The 8450-nt window shown below is 50.3% G+C and overlaps 1 pseudogene; it reads left to right on the top strand.

Moving 5' to 3' along the window:
* The first annotated feature begins 1371 nt into the window (after positions 1-1371).
* LOC147987332 (metalloendoproteinase 1-MMP pseudogene) lies at positions 1372-2797 on the top strand (annotated as a pseudogene).
* The last annotated feature ends 5653 nt before the right edge of the window (positions 2798-8450 follow it).

Genomic DNA, 8450 nt, shown 5'->3' with positions numbered 1-8450 from the left:
TGTCACATGTGCATGTGCCCCGTGAGTACCATTCACCATCGACGTGGCGGGACTAAAATCATGCTCTAGTCGCTTAAAAGCGACACATTTTAAACTTATGACATGAAAATGTCACTAATCCCCTTCTCCCCCACATAAGAATTTTTAATACAATGCTAGCTTTAATTAGTGTTTTAATTCTTCTAATTGTGTAACTACCGAGTTGATGCAAAAAAATATGGAGACATCCAATATAGTGACTCTGAGTTTGCGCATTGCCTCGACCGCCTTCATGTAATTTCGAAGCACGCTCCATACGGGTAGTGCCAATATAAAGATCTTGCTAGATACTATGCTATAAGTTGTGGGACATTGTGTGCGAGGAATTAAAGATTTCGAGTCAACATCGAAAAGAACATACTCTACTACATAAACCAGGGCACTTGCTTATTTGTGGTGCCACCAACAAAACAACACAAACACAATCCCCACAAAATCAGCAGCAGTGTAAGAGAGCGGTCCGCGCTCCAAACAGACCATCCATACATCAGTTGAGAAAGCCATCTCCGACCTCATGACCGCATGGGATAGGAATGAGACGAAACGAAGACAAGGTCGCCGTACCGGCACGCCACCATGCCTAGAGGGTGAGGGGACTCGTCACATATGCATGTGGCCTATGCAGAGCATTCACACATCGACGTGGTGGGGCTCAAAATCATTCTATAGTCGCTAAAAAGGACAAAATTTGAACCTATATGAAAATTTCACCAGTAAATTTTTCACATTCTATAAAAGAACTTTGTAATGTAACATTAGTTGAAGATTAGTGTTCTAATCCTTCTAATTGAGTGTGGCTATTGAGCTGATGCAACAAAAATAGGAAAGAGGAGAAAACATATCGAAACACTCAATATAGCGCCTCTGAGTTTGCACATCGCCTCGACGACCTTCGTCGTATTATGAAGCGCGCTCCATGCACTCCGCGATACGGAGACAACCAATACGGCGGTTCCGCTAAATTTGCTCTTAGATGAGTAAAAGTGGTGCGACATTGTGTTTGAGTAATTAAAGATTTCGAGTCAACCTGAAAAAGAACATAGTACTAGTACTACGTAAAGTGGGCACTTGCTTATTCGTGGCGCCACCAACAACACAACACAAACACAATCCCCATAAAATCAGCAGCAGCGTGAGTGCAGTCCGTACTCCAAAGAGACGATCCATCCCTCAGCTTCATCAGAAAGAAAAAGAAATGAAGATGGGAGCAGGAACATACTACTCCACTACAGAGGTGGCGACGAATTGGAGCTGAAAGCTCCGTGTCTCCGAGCGACATGACACGGATCAAGTTCCAAACAACGCTCCATTTTCTTCTTCTCCTTTTTCCAGGCAAGAGCTGAGCACCAAATTAAGACAGAGACAACAATGTGTCGTCACTGTGGCCCGACCTACACTGTTAGACTATACTCATATTGTATACACAAATACAATATACGGTTACATGGCTCTTTATATATAGAGAGATACAACTTATACACAGATACAATATACGGTTACGTACAGAAGCTCTATACAATATATAGTCTAACATAAAGTACACGAGCCCCTCAACATTCTTTCTTCTTCTTGCACCTCCCCTGTTTCCCAAGTACACGAGTCCATATGCGCGCGCGCCCATGTCCACCTCCTCTTCTCTCCCCTTCCTCCTCCTCTTCTTCTTGCACCTCCTCCTCCTGCTTCCACCATGCTGCAGCTGCTGCTCCCGGCATCTTCTTCTCCACGGCGACGCCAACCCCTCCTCCTCGCTCGCGGACACGCTCCAGGCACGCGACGGCAACGTCACCGACGGCCTCAGGCGCTACCTGGCGCGCTTCGGCTACGCGTCCACGCCTGACGACACCGACGGGCAGCTCGTGGTGAGCCTCTACCAGTCCACCCTCGGCCTCCCCGTCACCGGCCGCCTCGACGCCCGCACGCTCGACCTCCTCGCCACCCCGCGCTGCGGCGTCCCGGACCCCCAGACGAACGCCACCGCCCGCTTCGCCTTCTTCGCCGGCCAGCCACGCTGGGCGCGCGCGCCGGGCCACTTCCTGCTCACCTACGCCGTGCTCTCCGACCCGCCCTACCAGCCCCTCCCGCTCCCGCGCGGGGCCGTACGCGCCGCCTTCCGCCGCGCGTTCGCGCGCTGGGCGCGCGTCATCCCGGTGCGGTTCCGCGAGACGCGCGACTACAACACGGCGGACGTGCGCGTGGGCTTCCTCGCGGGCGACCACGGCGACGGCGAGCCCTTCGACGGCCCGCTCGGCGTGCTGGGCCACGCCTTCTCCCCGCCCAGCGGCCAGCTCCACCTCGACGCCGCCGAGCGTTGGGCCGTCCTCCGCGATGACGTCCACGGCGCAGACTCTGGCGCCGTGGACCTGGAGTCGGTGGCCACGCACGAGATTGGCCACGTGCTGGGCCCGGCGCACTCGTCCGTGCCGGACGCCGTCATGTTCCCGAGCCTGAAGCCGCGCACCCGGAAGGCGGAGCTCACCCTGGACGACGTCCGCGGCGTGCAGGCGCTCTACGGCTCCAACCCGCGCTTCAGCCTCAGCTCCCTCTCCGAGCCCGACACCTCCTCAGCCGCCCCGGCGGTGGCCACCACCAGGTCGCCCGGGAAGACGACGACGCATATGGCCATCCTGCTCTTACTTGTCACCGTCACTCTTCTGCTCCTCCTCTGCTAGCTTGATTGATTAAGCTCTACTCTAAGTAGATAGATATATACACTGTACACATGACACGTCTTAAGAGAAACTGATCAAGATTTTAATTACTTGGACTTGAGAGAAACTGATGAAGATTTTATCAAGTACTATGTCGAGTTTCTCGTGAATTGATTATCTTTCTTTGAATGCAAGTAACGAACAATTTATTGTGATTGGATATTGTAGAGAAAGAAGCATAAAAATGGATAAACAAGTCAAGCATGTCGTCATGATTTGTTTCTGAAGCAAACAGGACAAATTAAGCAAGGATTCTTGCCTTCTTTCTTCTCGTTTGGTTGGTTCACAGATCACCAATGAATTCAGTGTGATTTAATTTGGAGAAGAAAACAATCAAGGTCTCAAGGATATGCTCAGTGTGATTTTAAATTGGAGAAGAAAACAATCGGTTATGCGTGTGCGTTGGACCGTTGGTACCTGTGTTATGTGGCTAGCAACTTTTTCTCGGTGTGTGTTGCAGGTTGCTACTTGGGCTAGCACTATCACTCTATCAGCAAGGCACAGGCATATCGTGTAGCAAGATAAAGAGATGAAGCGAAAGCAACATGCACGACGAGACAATGATCGATCGATATTTATCCTCTCAGCACGGTCATAAAGTAGTTGCAGCACGCGTGAAATAGACATGTTTTCTTTGAGAGAAGTATATAGTTTTCAACCTGAAAGCCTTCCTGATGGATCCATACCCACGGACACTAAGAGCAACTCTAAGAGACCCCGCATAGCGTCCCGATCCACAAAATAACCACCAAAATACGGGTCGGGACGGAAAAACCTGCCCAATTAGACCCCGCATCCTGTCCTAGCCCGCAAAAAAATTTGAAGGGCGCGGTAAAATCTCAGCCCCAACTCGCGAATACGCGGTTTTCCCTCTCGCCGCTGCGGTGCCCTGCATATAAGCGGAAGCGGTTGGTGGGGTACATTTCAGCCCACGCTTTCCCCATCAACCACCTCCTCTCCCCCCCCCTCGCGCCGCCGCCCAAGATTCCGGCAAAAGCAGCCGGCAGGAGCTCGCCGAAAGGCCGCCACACGCACGAGGCCTCCCCTCCCCCCCTTGCGACGGCGAGCCGTCGGATTTGCGGATCTGCGGCCCTTCATCGCTGGCCGCCGGATTTGGCTTTTCTGGCCAGCGGTGGCTGCGCCAAGCGATGGAGTAGTCGGGGAGCATCTCCCGCAGCGATGGGCCGCGAATATCCTTTTTTTACGGGTCCGTTATGCGGGGTCTGCAACTGCGGCCGTCTGCGCCGGCCCGCAAAGGCGTTTTTTCGCAAACTGCAAACGCGTTTTGCGGGCCGGTCGAATGTCGGGTCTGCTACAGTTGCTCTAAGGGCATCTCCAGTGCTCACCCGTAAAATGGACACTACATCCGTCCGCGGGCTAGTGACCAGTCCAAGAAACGGGATGTGGGAGTCGACCATCCAACGCTATCTATATATTTTTGTAAAAAAAATAACGGTATCCACGTACATTTCAATAATTGTTTAAACAAACCGGTCGAACTTCCTTTAAATCGGATGATATTCATACAAATCAGACGAGAACATTTACATTTTGAACATATTTAACTAAAAACTCTACCGGATTAAGGTAAAACTACTCTAGGTGGCGGCGAATCTTCATTCTCACGACATGGATACGCTAAACTAGTATACGGCCGGCTGCGCCGGATCTCCATTGTTTTTTCCATGTCCGGCAGCCCACTCATCGGACTGTCGTATGCCCCCGAAGGTATACGCTTCATTGTAAAGGGAAAATAGTAGCCTCCATTTTTGCATGTCTGGCTGTGTTGCTCATCAGAGTGGCACCAGAGGGATATGCTTCAGCCGGAGGGGAAGGACGCCCTCCGCTTTCGTGAAGCACGAATCAGGGTTGGTTTTGGGGCGGGGGACGACGGTGGCCTATGAAGCGGGCAAGACACCGGATGTGCACGTTGGTGGCGCCGCCGCGGTGGCCTTCTCGGGATCCAAGAGGTGGCGGCCTTTCATGTTCTACTTTTCCTCGATGTTGACGGCAGACGCGGACATGCGGGTTGCCGCCTCATCGATCTTCGTGAAGCCGGCACGGGAGGAGCGGTATGCCACAACCTCGTCCACGGCAGCCATGGTGCCTATGCCACCGTGCTCCCCCGCGTGCTAGCCTAGAGCAACTCGTAACTCCTCCGCGAGCTGGATTGGAGCCGCGAGTTGCTCAAGCACATGTCAGCTTGGAGCGGCCACTTGCTCTTCTATGCGCCAGCCTGCAGCGGCCTGGGGCGGTGAGGGAGGTGGAGCAGTGAGTTGCATGTCTCATATCCGGCGGGCTCGGCGACCACCCAACCGGCTTTTATGCCGGTAAACTCCTCTTCCTGCTCGTCGGATGCCATGGAGAGTGTAGATAATATGGTGCAAGGAGGAAAGAGGGAGTTGAGATGTGGTGTGATTTCTTGCGCGACGTCTAGCATCTTTTAAATAGTGGGCGGACGTGAGGAGCCAACCGACATTGTGTTTAATGTCGACCGGTTCGAAAGCGGATGTGTGGCCAGAGTAGGTTTCTCGGCACACGCACGGATATAATGGAGGTAGGCGGGCAGTCTGTAGCCATTTGAATGTCGCGAGGAGGCATGTTTAGCCGGGCATGCAGCGGATGGCGTTCTCTTGGCCAGTGCGCCACTTCAATGCGAGCAGTGAGAGGTCGTGTCCACTCTGGACCGGCGTCAATGCAGAGCGGCCGTTCTACAACGGCATGAGTGCGGGCAGGTGGCGTTGGGCGGGAAATCACACGAGCGAGGGAGCATGGATTTTTGTGGGTCACGGTTGCCAAACGTGGACGTGCCGTACCCCCCCCCCTCCCCCCCCCCCCCACACACACAGAGACACACGCGCACACTTTCTCTCAAGTTCGCAAGAAAAGCATGTCCTGACCGGCCCGCGGGTCGATGCAGGACCGAGTTTGATGGCAAAACACATCTGAACCGCGTGGTCCGGACGATTGCGGCGGTTTGAGGGCCGGTGTTAGAGATGCTCACTACTTTTATTTTAGTGTGGTTCAACAAAGATTATTTTTTATAATACGTATAAATATAGTCAATTTCATGAAAATATGCATGTCAAGACCACAAAGCACCAATAGATGGATAAGGGCATCTACAATGCAAAAGCGCTTAATCAGGTGCTTAGACAATAAAAATAATTAATTATAAAACTTACGTCGGTGTAGGAATTTGTTTCCCCAACGGAGGAGCGCCTACTCGAGCGCTAATCTAATTATTTTTCGTGTGGGAAAAAATGGACAGCGCTCGTTAAAATAGGCTCATACAGGAGAAAAAAAAAGGAAGCGCCCGATGGCTAGAAAGGCATCGACGCCAGCCAAAATCCTCCGATCGAACGACCAGGACTTGAATCCTAGCGCCTGCCCTAAGAGCATCTCTAGCACACCCCGTAAAATCTCATCCCGCAAAAGTCTTTTGCAGTTTGCGGCAAAGTGTATATGCAGGCCGGCGCGGGCGAGGCCAGACTCAGACCTCGTAAAATGGACCCGTAAAAAAGGATATTCGGCGAATATACTTTTTTACGGGTTGGCTACGTGGGGTTTGCTCGGGCACCGCCATGTCAACCCGCAAACCGAAGACACCTAATTATCGAATTTGATATCGGTCCCGACAAATAAGTTTAAATTCAAACAATAGAACACAGTTCACGCGCAAATAAAAGCTTAAGTTTTGTAGGACAAACGTAAAAGAGGGTCTTGCAAAAGTGATGACCACGTCCGGCATCATCTTGGTCGATCTTCACTCCACGCCATCGAGTCCATGGAGTTCATCGGAACCGTCGAATCCACCTCCGACGCTTGTTCCAACTCCCGCACCGAAATCATCGACATTGGTACCATATGGAGTAGAGAAAACATATCCGACACTGTAACACGCACTGGCCGATGCAACCATTCTCCTCTTCAAGATTTCTCTTCTTGCCATGTCATGCCATTCTTTGGTGAGGTCGTCCATGTCATTGCGGTTCATTGTCATGATCTTGTTCTCTTTGGCGAGCAACTTGGACATGACTTTGTTTTCAGCGGCATGTGCTCTTCTCTCCTCAACGGCCTCTTTGCGCAGCCCCTCTTCCTTGAGCAATTGCCATTTTTCTTGCTTCTCCCTTACCTTCTTCTTGGCCAACTCTTTCTTGATCTCCAACGACTTCAACAACATCAACTCATTGATTGCACCATGACATCAATCTTCTCTCTCAAGCTCGATGCTTCATGCTCTCTCTTCATCTTCTCCTTAGCCTTCTTGTCGCCATCGGGCTTGTTCAAATTTCTTGGGCCATCATCATCCTCATCTTCATCCATGTTTGTAAGTTAATCTCTTTTCAGTGGGGATTTTTTGTCGATCAACTTCCACTTCTCGCACTCTTTGAGCAAGTCCCAACAATGCTCTAGTTTGAAGAATTTGCCTTCCGAAGCTTCCATGTCTTTGTACCTATGTTGGGCAATTTTGTCCTACATAATTTGAACAAATTCAAATGATGCAATATGATGTGCACAACTTGAACAAAGTCAAAACGAACTCACATAGTTGGATTCCGCGGTTCCACTTGGAGGTGCATTGCGTACTTGCTCCAAGCAAGCTGCCAAACAGCTACAAATAGGCTTGATCACATCCCAACGCCCTTGAAGCGACCGAAAGGTGCGTGGAGTCCTATTGGGATTCTTTGCCATCATGCGGAAGTATTGATCTTGGATCCTTTGCCAATACCTGTTGGCGGTTTGAGAAGTACCCGTGCATGCATCAAGCGACACCGCACTCCATGCCTTGATCAGATTTGATCTTCCAAGATCGTGTAGTTCTTCGATCTCTGGCTTTTCCCTATTTTTGTTTGTGATTGCTCATACACCCCCTCATCGATCTCCTCTACTTCTTCCTCACCACCATGATCATTCATGCTGCCCTCCGTTTCATTGTAATAAAATGCGGCGAACGGGGCTTGGTCGATGTCAACGACGTTGGTGTCCAACAAGTTCAGGAACTCGGCAGTTGCATTGTTCGAACCACCGCTATAGTGAATGACAACAAGTCACGAGCTATCGCAAATGGCGAAAAGCAAAGAAAATTGCCATTACCGAAGACGCATACACTACTAGGGAAAAGGCTAGCAGCAGCGCGGGTTTTAGGTGTATCAGCAGCGCGGGGACCGGCGCTACTAATAAAGCGCTACAGCTAATAGTTAGCAGTAGCGTGGGAGAAACCCGCGCTACTACTAACTTTGTTAGTAGTAGCGTGTGCCACCCACGCTACTGCTATTACAGACTCGCACTGAAGGAAATATGCCCTAGAGGCAATAATAAAGTTATTATTTATTTCCTTATATCATGATAAAAGTTTATTGTTCATGCTAGAATTGTATTAACCGGAAACATAATACATGTGTGAATACATAGACAAACAGAGTGTCACTAGTATGCCTCTACTTGACTAGCTCGTTAATCAAAGATGGTTATGTTTCCTAACATGGACAAAGAGTTGTTATTTGATTAATGGGATCACATCATTAGTTGAATGATCTGATTGACATGACCCATTCCATTAGCTTAGCACCCGATCGTTTAGTATGTTTCTATTGCTTTCTTCATGACTTATACATGTTCCTATGACTATGAGATTATGCAACTCCTGTTTGCCAGAGGAACACTTTGTGTGCTACCAAACGTCACAACGTAACTGGGTTA

Source organism: Triticum urartu, chromosome 2A, assembly GCF_056163025.1.
Source record: "Triticum urartu cultivar PI428250 chromosome 2A, HENAU_Tu73, whole genome shotgun sequence".
NCBI classification, from domain to species: domain Eukaryota; kingdom Viridiplantae; phylum Streptophyta; class Magnoliopsida; order Poales; family Poaceae; genus Triticum; species Triticum urartu.
The sequence above is the reverse complement of the archived record's forward strand: the minus strand, read 5'-3'. Positions and strand labels throughout refer to the sequence as shown.